Source organism: Coregonus clupeaformis, chromosome 37, assembly GCF_020615455.1.
Source record: "Coregonus clupeaformis isolate EN_2021a chromosome 37, ASM2061545v1, whole genome shotgun sequence".
In the NCBI taxonomy this organism is placed as follows: Eukaryota; Metazoa; Chordata; class Actinopteri; order Salmoniformes; family Salmonidae; genus Coregonus; species Coregonus clupeaformis.
In genome coordinates, this window is record NC_059228.1 from 27,713,036 (window position 1) to 27,728,260 (window position 15,225).

The following is a 15,225-nucleotide window of genomic DNA, read 5'->3' on the forward strand; positions in this document are numbered from 1 at the left end:
TGTCTGCCTGTCTCCCTGCCTGTCTCCCTGCCTGTCTGTCTGTCTGTCTGTCTGTCTGTCTGTACATAACAGAACATAACTCAGGTTCACGTGCAAGCTCTGCAGGGAGGATGTTTTGAGTGAGATTGCGGGCAAGGGACGTTGTTTTGGTGGGGAGATGTGTATTTGAAGCAGAAGGGGCACTCAGTACCTACTGTACATTTGTGTGAGTTTGTGTCTGTTAAGTGGCCTAATGGTAAATAAGTGTGTGACCTTGGCTGATGAAAAGTCTCTCCTAAGGGGGGATGGCTCCACTGTGTCTCTCTCTCTATCTGTCCCCTCTGTCACACCATACCACACCACTCAACACAGATTGAACTCCAACTTCTCTAAAGACTACCTACTCATCCAGCATTTACTCATCTAGCATGTGCTGTAAGCCATACAGTGAGTTTAACAACTGCATTAGTACACTACAGAATTGCATGCTAACCCTCCACAGTTACATGTTATTACATTCCACAGTGCTAATGACCAGAGTTATGAGCAGTACCAGTATGTAAGGAAGTACAGTAGCGGGAGGCACATTGTTTAAAGACCAGTCCAGCGAAACTTGAAAAGCACTTGCATGCAAAAACAAAGGCCACAGGGGATTTTGTATGCGGGAGTGTGTGTTTACATGTGTGCTCCCACTGGGAAACGTGTTAAGCCCAACCACAGGCCTGAGGTCTTGGAATGCTGGCACTGCATTCCAGGGCTTTTAACCACTTTAACAGAACTACAAGGTACCAGGCTTGCTCTACCACAGTCCCCATGTCCAGAACAGAGGCTGGTAAACGCACAGTATTAAATAGAGCCATGACTACATGGAACTCTCTGCCACACCAGGTAACTCAAGCTAGCAATAAAAACAGTTAAAAAAAAAAAAACGATAAAATAACACCTTACTGCACAAAGGGGACTGTGAAGAGACACAGACATTTTATAAATCTTGAATTGTAATTTGCAATGTACTATGTATTAGACCTACACTACCAGTCAAAGGTTTGACAACACCTACTCATTCAAGGGTTTTTCTTTATTTTTACTATTTTTTACATTGTAGAATAATAGTGAAGACATCAAAACTATGAAATAACACATGAGGTAGTCACCTGGAATGCATTTCAATTAACAGGTGTGCCTTCTTAAAAGTTAATTTGTGGAATTTCTTTCCTTCTTAATGCGTTTGAGCCAAACAGTTGTGTTGTGACAAGGTAGGGGGGGTATACAGAAGATAGCCCTATTTGGTAAAATACAAGTCCATATTATGGCAAGAACAGCTCAAATAAGCAAAGAGAAACGACAGTCCATCATTACTTTAAGACATGAAGGTCAGTCAATACGGAAAATATCAAGAATTTTGAACGTTTCTTCAAGTGCAGTTGCGAAAACCATCAAGCACAATGATGAAACTGGCTCTCATGAGGACCGCCACAGGAATGGAAGACCCAGAGTTACCTCTGCTGCAGAGGATAAGTTCATTAGAGTTACCAGCCTCAGAAATTGCAGCCCAAATAAATGCTTCACAGAGTTCAAGTAACAGACACATCTCAACATCAACTGTGTGAATCAGGCCTTCATGGTCGAATTGCTGCAAAGAAACCACTACTAAAGGACACCAATAATAAGAAGAGACCTGCTTGGGCCAAGAAACATGAGCAATGGACATTAGACCGTCTGGAGTCCAAATTGGAGATTTTTGGTTCCAACCGCCATGTCTTTGTGAGACGCGGTGTAGGTGAACGGATGATCTCTGTATGTGTAGTTTCCACCGAAAAGCATGGAGGAGGAGGTGTTATGGTGTGGGGGTGCTTTGCTGGTGACACTGTCTGTGATTTATTTAGAATTCAAGGCACACTTAACCAGCATGGCTACCACAGCATTCTGCAGCGATACACCATCCCATCTGGTTTGGGCTTAGTGGGACTATCATTTGTTTTTCAACAGGACAATGACCCAACACACCTCCAGGCTGTGTAAGGGCTATTTTACCAAGAAGGAGAGTGATGGAGTGCTGCATCAGATGACCTGGTCGCCACAATCCCCCGAACTCAACCCAATTGAGATGGTTTGGGATGAGTCGGACCGCACAGTGAAGGAAAAGCAGCCAACAATTGCTCAGAATATATGGGAACTCCTTCAAGACTGTTGGAAAAGCATTCCAGGTGAAGCTGGTTGAGAGAATGCCACGAGTGTGCAAAGCTGTCATCAAGGCAAAGGTTGGCTATTTGAAGAATCTCAAATATAAAATATATTTTGATTTGTTTAACACTTTTGATTGGTTACAATTAACATCCCATCATGCTTAGGGTCATGTATAAAAATGCCCAGTTGCTATTATTTTGGATAACATGACTAGAAGTGACTTTGAAAGAGGGGTCTCAAAGGAGAATAAGGGGTTTAAAGGGTTTGTGTGTGTGTCTCAGTCACCGGATGTCAACCTAATTTATGCTCTTTTGATGATGAGTTGGTTATTTGAATCAGCTGTGTAGTGCTAGGGCAAAAAATAAGCTTAATATTGCAGATAGATTGTAACTTCCATCAATGTAATTGTCTGCATCACTTCCAATCCCCCATTTTTTTTATATATATATAGTCCCCTTTATTACTTTTCAACCCTGCCATCCTTTCCCTACTTGGGGTAAATTAGTGAACAACAATGCCCAGGCCTCTACTTCCAGCCTATACTTACTATCTACACCTTATGGACACAATTTTACAATAATTATATTTTATTTGTTTTTGCTCCTGAACCTCTTCTACTCTCAACCTCTCCGATCATTCTCATGATGTCCATCCGGTTTGCTTCTATATGCCATATCTTTCTAACTGTGCTCTTTCCCAAAAGCTCCCAACATACAACCTATATACAGTGGGGAAAAAAAGTATTTAGTCAGCCACCAATTGTGCAAGTTCTCCCACTTAAAAAGATGAGAGAGGCCTGTAATTTTCATCATAGGTACACGTCAACTATGACAGACAAAATGAGAAGAAAAAAATCCAGAAAATCACATTGTAGGATTTTTAATGAATTTATTTGCAAATTATGGTGGAAAATAAGTATTTGGTCAATAACAAAAGTTTCTCAATACTTTGTTATATACCCTTTGTTGGCAATGACACAGGTCAAACATTTTCTGTAAGTCTTCACAAGGTTTTCACACACTGTTGCTGGTATTTTGGCCCATTCCTCCATGCAGATCTCCTCTAGAGCAGTGATGTTTTGAGGCTGTCGCTGGGCAACACAGACTTTCAACTCCCCTCCAAAGATTTTCTATGGGGTTGAGATCAGGAGACTGGCTAGGCCACTCCAGGACATTGAAATGCTTCTTACGAAGCCACTCCTTGGTTGCCGGCGGTGTGTTTGGGATCATTGTCATGCTGAAAGACCCAGACACGTTTCATCTTCAATGCCCTTGCTGATGGAAGGAGGTTTTCACTCAAAATCTCACGATACATGGGCCCATTCATTCTTTCCTTTCACACGGATCAGTCGTCCTGGTACCTTTGCAGAAAAACAGCCCCAAAGCATGATGTTTCCACCCCCATACTTCACAGTAGGTATGGTGTTCTTTGGATGCAACTCAGCATTCTTTGTCCTCCCAAGCGCGACGATTGAGTTTTTACCAAAAAAGTTCTATTTTGATTTCATCTGACCATATGACATTCTCCCAATCCTCTTCTGGATCATCCAAATGCACTCTAGCAAACTTCAGGCCGGGCCTGGACATGTACTGGCTTAAGCAGGCGGACACGTCTTGCACTGCAGGATTTGAGTCCCTGGCGGTGTAGTGTGTTACTGATGGTAGGCTTTGTTACTTTGGTCCCAGCTCTCTGCAGGTCATTCACTAGGTCCCCCGTGTGGTTCTGGGATTTTTGCTCACCGTTCTTGTGATCATTTTGACCCTACGGGGTGAGATCTTGCGTGGAGCCCCCAGATCGAGGGAGATTATCAGTGGTCTTGTATGTCTTCCATTTCCTAATAATTGCTCCCACAGTTGATTTCTTCAAACCAAGCTGCTTACCTATTGCAGATTCAGTCTTCCCAGCCTGGTGCAGGTCTACAATTTTGTTTCTGGTGTCCTTTGTCAGCTCTTTGGTCTTGGCCATAGTGGAGTTTGGAGTGTGACTGTTTGAGGTTGTGGACAGGTGTCTTTTATACTGATAACAAGTTCAAACAGATGCCATTACTACAGGTAGCGAGTGGAGGACAGAGGAGCCTCTTAAAGAAGAAGTTACAGGTCTGTGAGAGCCAGAAATCTTGCTTGTTTGTAGGTGACCAAATACTTATTTTCCACCATAATTTGCAAATAAATTCATAAAAATCCTACAATGTGATTTTCTGGATATTTTTTCTCAATTTGTCTTTCATAGTTGACGGTGTACCTATGATGAAAATTACAGGCCTCTCTCATCTTTTTAAGTGGGAGAACTTGCACAAATAGTGGCTGACTAAATACTTTTTTTCCCCACTGTACTTATTATGGACACAGTACGCTTACATTATTTGTTATTTGTTATTAGTCCCATCCTTCAACTCCATTCAATACCTCCCATCTATCTCTTAACACCATCCATATAGGATTTCTATTTGCCATATATATTTCAACCGTACTGTGATGTTTTACAAAAGTTCTGAACCTTTCTATTCTCATTGCTTCTACAGATTGTGAATTAAAAATAAACATTTTTGCTAAAAGTATTATTATATTATTGATTGATTGACTATGACTTTTCAGATCATCCAGTAATGCTATCTGCAAGGTTAGCTCCAGGTAAATATTGCAATCCTTTAGCCATTCCTGGACCTGTGTCCAAAAACAAGCTACAAATGGACAGAACCAAAACAAATGATCTAATGATTCTGTCTCTTCACAGCAAAATCTGCAGAGCTGTGAAGATTGTATCCCCCATATAAATAACATTCTATTGGTTGCAAGAATTTTATATAATAATTTAAATTGAAAGATTCTAATTTTTGAATCCGGTGTCGTTTTGCGTATCAGTTCATAAACACTATGCCATGGGATCGGTACGTCAAAAATCTCTTCCCAACTATTTTGCAATCTATATGGGACGGCTGTCAATCCTTTGGTCCTTAAGTGAAACTGATATACTTTTTTATTTATCACAGTTTTCCTTAACCAATTATATTCTTTAATGCAAGGCCGACAGACAAGTTCCTTACTTTCTCCACCTTCCACTTTCCTCTTCCACTTTTGCGGTAAGGCTGCAATTATTTGGTTGTAATTTTGGGTAGAGCAGACATTTCCATATGTTTTTGTTAGCTGCATGTGCGACATAACTCCACCAGTCCTACCGATGATATCATTTACGAAGATTATACCTTTTTTAAACATTCTGTCAAAAAATAAAGGTTTTTTGTCAATTAGTATATTTGAATTTAACCACAATATTTGTTGCATTATTTGTTCTGTCGTTTCTGGAGGATTAAATTGAAATTGCAACCAACTTTCTATGGCTTGTTTTAGAAATAGTGATATTTGGGAAATGACTTCCTTTTCAAATAACTGAAAATGAGTGGTTGTAATCTGAATAAAGGGAAAAAGGCCATTCTTGAACATTGGGTGAGACAATCTTACTAATTTGCTTGAGAACCAGTTCGGATTTAAGTATAACTTTTGTATGACTGAAGCTTTTAGTGATAGGTCTAATGCTTTAATATTTAATAATTTCTGTCCTCCGAATTCATATTCATTATATAAATAGGCCCTTTTAATTTTGTCTGGCTTGCCGTTCCAAATAAAATTGAATAATTTTTTCTCATATAATTTAAAAAACTGTTCGCTAGGCGTAGGCAAGACCATAAGCAAATAGGTAAACTGGGATAATACTAAAGAGTTAATCAGGGTGATTTTTCCACAAATTGACAGGTATTTACCTTTCCATGGTAGCAAGATCTTATCTATTTTTGCTAACTTTCTATAAACATTTATTGAAGTGAGATCATTTATTTCCTTTGGGATATGTATTCCGAGTATATCCACATCACCATCAGACTATTTTATTGGTAAACTACATGGTAATGTAAAAATTGTATTTTTTAGTGATCCAATACGTAATATAGTACATTTGTCATAATTTGGTTGTAATCCAGAGAGGTTAGAAAATGTATCTAGATCCTCTATGAGGCTGTGGAGGGATTCTAGTTGTGGATTTAAAAGAAAACATGAATCATCAGCGTACAATGACACCTTTGTTTTTAAGCCCTGGATTTCTAATCCTCTGATATTATTATTGGATCTGATTTTAATAGCTAACATCTCAATGGCCACAATAAATAGATATGCCGATAGTGGACAACCTTGTTTCATTCCTCTTGACAGTTTAAAACTTTCTGAGAAATAGCCATTATTTACTATTTTACACCTAGGGTTACTATACATGATTTTGACCCATTTTATAAGAGATTCTCCAAAATTGAAATGCTCCAGGCATTTATATACAGTGGGGAGAACAAGTATTTGATACACTGCCGATTTTGCAGGTTTTCCTACTTACAAAGCATGAAGAGGTCTGTAATTTGTATCATAGGTACACTTCTACTGTGAGAGACGGAATCTAAAACAAAAATCCAGAAAATCACATTGTATGATTTTTAAGTAATTCATTTGCATTTTATTGCATGACATAAGTATTTGATACATCAGAAAAGCAGAACTTAATATTTGGTACAGAAACCTTTGTTTGCAATTACAGAGATCATACGTTTCCTGTAGGTCTTGACCAGGTTTGCACACACTGCAGCAGGGATTTTGGCCCACTCCTCCATACAGACCTTCTCCAGATCCTTCAGGCAATATGGACTTTCAGCTCCCTCCAAAGATTTTCTATTGGGTTCAGGTCTGGAGACTGGCTAGGCCACTCCAGGACCTTGAGATGCTTCTTACAGAGCCACTCCTTAGTTGCCCTGGCTGTGTGTTCTGGTCGTTGTCATGCTGGAAGACCCAGCCTCGACCCATCTTCAATGCTCTTACTGAAGGAAGGAGGTTGTTGGCCAAGATCTCGCGATACATGGCCCCATCCATCCTCCCCTCAATACGGTGCAGTCGTCCTGTCCCCTTTGCAGAAAAGCATCCCCAAAGAATGATGTTTCCACCTCCATGCTTCACGGTTGGGATGGTGTTCTTGGGGTTGTACTCACCTTCTTCTTCCTCCAAACACGGCGAGTGGAGTTTAGACCAAAAAGCTCTATTTTTGTCTCATCAGACCACATGACCTTCTCCCATTCCTCCTCTGGATCATCCAGATGGTCATTGGCAAACTTCAGACGGGCCTGGACATGCGCTGGCTTGAGCAGGGGGACCTTGCATGCGCTGCAGGATTTTAATCCATGACGGCGTAGTGTGTTACTAATGGTTTTCTTTGAGACTGTGGTCCCAGCTCTCTTCAGGTCATTGACCAGGTCCTGCCGTGTAGTTCTGGGCTGATCCCTCACCTTCCTCATGATCATTGATGCCCCACGAGGTGAGATCTTGCATGGAGCCCCAGACCGAGGGTGATTGACCGTCATCTTGAATTTCTTCAATTTTCTAATAATTGCGCCAACAGTTGTTGCCTTCTCACCAAGCTGCTTGCCTATTGTCCTGTAGCCCATCCCAACCTTGTGCAGGTCTACAATTTTATCCCTGATGTCCTTACACAGCTCTCTGGTCTTGGCCATTGTGGAGAGGTTGGAGTCTGTTTGATTGAGTGTGTGGACAGGTGTCTTTTTATGCAGGTAACGAGTTCAAACAGGTGCAGTTAATACAGGTAATGAGTGGAGAACAGGAGGGCTTCTTAAAGAAAAACTAACAGGTCTGTGAGAGCCGAAATTCTTACTGGTTGGTAGGTGATCAAATACTTATGTCATGCAATAAAACGCAAATGAATTACTTAAAAATCATACAATGTGATTTTCTGGATTTTTGTTTTAGATTCCATCTCTCACAGTTGAAGTGTACCTATGATAAAAATTACAGACCTCTACATGCATTGTAAGTAAGAAAACCTGCAAAATCGGCAGTGTATGAAATACTTGTTCTCCCCACTGTATAAACCCCAGTCGTACTTTATCAAATGCCTTTTCGAAGTCTGCTATGAATAGCAGGCCTGGTTTCCCATATTTTCCATAGTGTTCTATTGTTTCCAATACTTGCCTTATATTATCTCCAATGTATCTTTCATGTAAAAAACCTGTCTGATTAGAATAAATAATATCCGACAATACCTTTTTAATTCTATGCGCTATACATTTTGCTAGAATATTTGAATCACAACACTGAAGTGTAAGGGGCCTCCAATTTTTTAAATGGACTGGATCTTTATATTTTCCACTTGTATCCTGTTTCAGTAATAATGAGATCTTCTTGAGTGTCAGATAATCTACCATTTACATAGGAGTGGTTAAAACATGCTAATAACGGTCCTCTTAGTATATCAAAAAAGGTTTGGTATTCCTCGACTGGTATGCCATCCAACCCTGGAGTTTTCCCGGACTGCTAAATGGCATATTATTATTATTATTATTATTATTATTATTATTATTATTATTTAATTGCATCCAGAAGTTCCTCCTCTGTAATTTCACCTTCACATGAGTCTTTCTGTATGGCTGTTAATTTGACATTATCAATAGAAAAAAAATCTCTACAATTAGCTTCAGTTAGAGGAGATGGAGGCGACTGAAAAGAAAACATATGCTTAAAGTACTTTGTTTCCTCCTTCAAAATATAATTTGGTGAATCATGGGTGACTCCGTCAATTGTAACCAGTTTCATTAAGTTCTTTTTGGTAGCATTCCTATGTTGAAGATTAAAAAATAATTTTGTGCATTTTTCCCCATATTCCATCCAGTTTGCTTTATTTTTATAATATATTACACTTGATCTTTCTTGAATAAGTTTCTCCATTTCTTTTTGTTTTTCCTCTAATTTATTCTGAGCCTCTATGTTAGTTTTTATTGCCGTCTTTCTCGTCTGTTAGACTTTCTATTTCCTTTGTTAGTATTAACTATTTTTACCTAAATTGCTTTTGATTTCGAGATGAGTACTGAATTGCATGGCCTCTAAAGGCACATTTAAAGGTTTCCCATACAATAAGGGGATTTGCTGTACCTATGTTATGTCGGAAAAAGTCAGTTATAAATTCCTTTGTTCTAATTATAAATAAATTATCATCCAATAGGCTTTGATTAAATTTCCAATATCCTCGCCCACGTGGAAATTCAGTAAGAGTAATGTATATGCCAATTATATGATGGTCCGACCGCATTCTGTCCCCTATCAACACTTTTTTATCTTTTGGTGCCAACGAGAATGAGATAAGAAAGAAGTCAAGACGACTAGCTTGATTGAGTCTCCGCCATGTATATCTCACTAGATCAGTATATTTAAGCCTCCATATATCTACTAGTTCTAATGTATCCATGACATCCACAATTTCCTTAAGAGCATGTGGGTGATTGTTTGTGGTGTGATTTCCTTTACGGTCCATTGAGCTATTTAAAACAGTATTATAATCCCCCACCATAATAATATTGTCTTGAATTGCTTGCAGGGTTGATAATTTATTATATATATTGTCAAAGAAGTGTGGATCATCATTATTTGGTCCGTAAAGGTTAATGAGCCATATCTGTTTATGTTCCAATAACATATTTAAAATAATCCATCTACCTTGCGTATCTATTTGGACAATTTGCACATTCAGATCGAAATTACTATTAATTAATATCATCACCCCTTTTGAATTTCTTTGCCCATGGGAGAAGTATATTTCCCCCCCCCATTCCTCTTTCCACGCAACTTAATCTCGAATTGTTGAATGAGTTTCCTGTAAACAATAGAGATTATATTCCTTCTCTTTGAGCCATGTAAATATTGTTCTTCTTTTGTTATTATCAGCTAAGCCATTACAATTATAACTGGCTATACTTATTTCACCATACACCATAATGAGATACAAGTTTCAAGTCTATTTATCATTATATATGTTTGTAAATTGACCAATAAAAAATACCGTAATGATTGAGTGTCCATATAGCTGTACCGTGATATTTACATTGCTACTGAGTAACCCTTCAATTGTTCTCCACTAATTCCCCCGCTAAAGCCCCTCCCCATCCCAAGTTGAGCCGTCATCCCAGTGATCGGCATCCCACCCACGTCCCTCCGGATCCCTAAGGCCCCGAGAGGCCAGGACCCATCCATCGAAAACAGCACACAGTGCCAACAGAAGCAGATTAACCGCCAAAAGCATTTCCAATGCTCTCACCTCTCTCTCTCTCTCTATATATATATATATAACTATTTTTAAAAAATGATGCATATCCTATTTTCCATCATTATCAATTAATATGCGTAATAATGTAATGTCGGCAGTTCATGCGTAGGATTTTAACATATAACCCGGATTGCCATTGTATTACATTTAATTTATTGACAAGCAATTATTATCCTAGCAAATAATTCCCGTGGTCCATCCCATAACCCCCCCCCACTCACATACTCCAACACACTCAACCCCCCTCCTCCACTATCAAATCAGACACTCAACGGCTGTTATATCCCAGAGCCCAACTCAAGAAAGGACCTGATTTACGAGTGCACATACAGTTAAAGCTGATTGAGAAAGCATGCAGATTGAGCAGAAATTGACAACAATGTGAGATTTGATTAATCTACTTAATCTATGTCAAGTCCTAGGTGATGGAGATCAGATCCACCCTCTTCACCTGAGACACAAACACTCTGATCCCCTGTTGTAACCATTTTCCCAAGCATCTCCGTGCAGTCAGACCTTTGATTATTTTGTGCCACCTGGGCCACAATGATAAACCCCCTCTCTGATTGTCTGAGTGTGACACCCTCCCCATGGGTTACTGCAGCCAGTGTTGCCAGCACTGCCACTACCTGGGTGGGGGTACCCCACCGGAATCCCCACCGGCTAGGTAAAAGGTCGTCAAGGTTCTCATTAGCAGCTTTGAGAATTTCCTTGTATATAATGCTCTCCCATCAGGGGGCTCTGGCTTTGTAGGACCAACCCTGCCAGGCAGGCTCAGAATCTTGAGGGGGTGGTGCTGCTCAAGTAGGTCTCTGACCGCATTTATTTCTCTGTTTAGGCTGCATACTCACAGCAGGACCATAAAAGAGATGGGAACTTCTCTTTGGTGTATGGGTCGCTCAGGTGGGTGTCCAGGATATAGGGTTAGGGATATTTCCATCATGATAGGACAATAACATTTTTGATTAGATGTATACTATATTTAAAAATGTATATCCCTCATCTACACAAAATTGAATATCTGCGTTGGTTTGCTTCCTATATCTGTGTCTTCTTAGTAAACGCAAACATCAAACATTATTTTTTTTTTGTGGTGGTTGAAACTGTTTGAAATGTGGTTGGCATGATGACTGTCTTCTTTTTAAAAGGAAGACAATTAAATAACATAGAACTCAATTTTAGTACCAATCAACATCAGACAACTGAAATTGTTAAGCAGTGATGCCTGCAGCCAAAACATCCTCTGGAATTCTTCTTGTGCTTTGATACAGTTGACTACATAAACATACTAAACTGGTAACTCATAGAGTATACATTATATTTAATACTACGTCACTCAGAAGATTTCTCAATGGATTTTCTACAGTTAACATCTTAGGTGTTGAGTGAGTGTCTTCATAACATACCATATACAGTGGGGGAAAAAGTATTTAGTCAGCCACCAATTGTGCAAGTTCTCCCACTTAAAAAGATGAGAGAGGCCTGTAATTTTCATCATAGGTACACGTCAACTATGACAGACAAAATGAGAATTTTTTTTCCAGAAAATCACATTGTAGGATTTTTTATGAATTTATTTGCAAATGATGGTGGAAAATAAGTATTTGGTCAATAACAAAAGTTTCTCAATACTTTGTTATATTCCCTTTGTTGGCAATGACACAGGTCAAACGTTTTCTGTAAGTCTTCACAAGGTTGTCACACACTGTTGCTGGTATTTTGGCCCATTCCTCCATGCAGATCTCCTCTAGAGCAGTGATGTTTTGGGGCTGTCGCTGGGCAACACAGACTTTCAACTCCCTCCAAAGATTTTCTATGGGGTTGAGATCTGGAGACTGGCTAGGCCACTCCAGGACCTTGAAATGCTTCTTACGAAGCCACTCCTTCGTTGCCCGGGCGGTGTGTTTGGGATCATTGTCATGCTGAAAGACCCAGCCACATTTCATCTTCAATGCCCTTGCTGATGGAAGGAGGTTTTCACTCAAAATCTCACGATACATGGCCCCATTCATTCTTTCCTTTACACGGATCAGTCGTCCTGGTCCCTTTGCAAAAAAACTGCCCCAAAGCATGATGTTTCCACCCCCATGCTTCACAGTAGGTATGGTGTTCTTTGGATGCAACTCAGCATTCTTTGTCCTCCAAACACGACGAGTTGAGTTTTTACCAAAAAGTTATATTTTGGTTTCATCTGACCATATGACATTCTCCCAATCCTCTTCTGGATCATCCAAATGCACTGTAGCAAACTTCAGACGGGCCTGGACATGTACTGGCTTAAGCAGGGGGACACGTCTGGCACTGCAGGATTTGATTCCCTGGCGCCGTAGTGTGTTACTGATGGTAGGCTTTGTTACTTTGGTCCCAGCTCTCTGCAGGTCATTCACTAGGTCCCCCCGTGTGGTTCTGGGATTTTTGCTCACCGTTCTTGTGATCATTTTGACCCCACGGGGTGAGATCTTGCGTGGAGCCCCAGATCGAGGGAGATTATCAGTATTCCATTTCCTAATAATTGCTCCCACAGTTGATTTCTTCAAACCAAGCTGCTTACCTATTGCAGATTCAGTCTTCCCAGCCTGGTGCAGGTCTACAATTTTGTTTCTGGTGTCCTTTGACAGCTCTTTGGTCTTGGCCATAGTGGAGTTTGGAGTGTGACTGTTTGAGGTTGTGGACAGGTGTCTTTTTATACTGATAACAAGTTCAAACAGGTGCCATTAATACAGGTAACGAGTGGAGGACAGAGGAGCCTCTTAAAGAAGAAGTTACAGGTCTGTGAGAGCCAGAAATCTTGCTTGTTTGTAGGTGACTCAATTTGTCTGTCATAGTTGAAAATTACAGGCCTCTCTCATCTTTTTAAGTGGGAGAACTTGCACAATTGGTGGCTGACTAAATACTTTTTTCCCCCACTGTATCTAGGAAACCAAAGTTCTAAAGACTAGACCTAAAATAGTGTATAAGCAATCATACAAGAGGTTTTGCAATGATTCCTATGTTGAAGATGTGAAAAATATTTGTTGGTCTGATGTGTGTAATGAGGAACATCCTGACGCTGCACTTGAAGCATTTATGAAATTGCTTCTTCCAGTTACTGACAGGCATGCGCTCATAAAGAAACTGACTGTTAGAAACTGATAGATGATGAATTGAAAAACAGTATGGCTGTGAGGGATGAGGCTAAGGGAATGGCAAATAAGTCTGGCAACACAGCAGTTTGGCAAAAATAGAGTCAATTGAGAAATCACGTAACTAAACAAAAAGAAGAAGAAACTATACAATGGACAAATATAAATGTGGTCCTCTGTAGCTCAGCTGGTAGAGCACGGCGCTTGTAACGCCAAGGTAGTGGGTTCGATCCCCGGGACCACCCATACACAAAAATGTATGCACGCATGACTGTAAGTCGCTTTGGATAAAAGCGTCTGCTAAATGGCATATTATTTATTATTATTATTATGAATGATAGTAAAAAGCTTTGTAGTACCTTTTTAATTGAAATTCTAGGCAGAAAAGCTAACTCAGCTTCATCCTTCATTGAGGCTGATGGCTCATTTATAACAAAACCCTTTTATATTGCCAACAACTTTAAAAACCTTTTTAGCAGACTTGGGCATGACATGCAAACAACAAATGCTGAGCCTTCATAATCATGTATAATGGACCAAATAATGAAAGACAAGCACTGTAGCTTTGAATTCCGCAAAGTTAGTGTGGAAGAGGTGAAAAAAGTATTGTTATCTATAAATAAGGGCAAAGCACCCTTTAATGGTTCAAACAGCAGACCAATCAGCCTGTTACTGGTTCTTAGCAAACTTTTGGAAAACATCATGTTCGACCAAATACAATGTGTTCAACAAATTAACAACAGAGCTTAATAGAGAATTGTACTCAACATGCTCGGCACTGACACAAATGACTGATGATTGGCTGAAAGAAGAAATTGATAATAAGAAGCTTGTGGGAGCTGTTTTGTTAGACTTAAGTACAGCCTTTGATATCATTGATCATAACATATCGCTGAAAAATGTAGGTGTTATGGATTAATATCCTCTGCCTTATCATGGATGGACAGTTGCCTATCCAATAGAACTCAAGATGACAGGGTGATGTCCAAGTTGACATGAGTGCTTTGATAAAATCTGACTAATTGTCAGTGAAATGTCACAAGTCTGGCTTAACCTGTTGGTTATACTGCTTACTGGAACAATTATATTTTGTAATATTTTTAAACCATACTTTTGATAATGATACAGTGATCTAACACCTACAAGGAAGGAAATGTGTTGCTGATCTTGACTTACAGAACGAGGAAGAAAGACATTCATACGCATGACACACATTCTCAGATGGAGTGGTTAGGCTACTTTGAGAAGGCCCTAGTTTTGTCACACCTGAACTAATGTCCAGTTTTGTTGTCCCTGAACTACTGTCCAGTTTTGTTGTCCCTGAACTACTGTCCAGTTGTGTTGTCCCTGAACTACTGTCCAGTTGTGTTGTCCCTGAACTACTGTCCAGTTTTGTTGTCCCTGAACTACTGTCCAGTTGTGTTGTCCCTGAACTACTGTCCAGTTGTGTTGTCCCTGAACTACTGTCCAGTTGTGTTGTCCCTGAACTACTGTCCAGTTGTGTTGTCCCTGAACTACTGTCCAGTTGTGTTGTCCCTGAACTACTGTCCAGTTGTGTTGTCCCTGAACTACTGTCCAGTTGTGTTGTCCCTGAACTACTGTCCAGTTGTGTTGTCCCTGAACTACTGTCCAGTTGTGTTGTCCCTGAACTACTGTCCGGTTGTGTGGTCAGGTGCGGCAAAGAAGGACATAGGCACATTGCAGTTGGTCCAAAACAGAGCAGCACGTATTGCACTTACATGTACACGGAAGGCGAATGTCAATGACATGCATGTCAGTCTCTCCTGGCTCAAAGTTG

At 39.9% G+C, this 15,225-nt stretch overlaps 1 protein-coding gene across 1 annotated transcript in view; it reads left to right on the top strand.

Annotated features, from left to right (window-relative positions):
• Positions 1–15,225, top strand: part of rin2a (Ras and Rab interactor 2a) — a 78,074-nt gene that overhangs the window by 56,316 nt on the left and 6,533 nt on the right. The window lies entirely within an intron of this gene.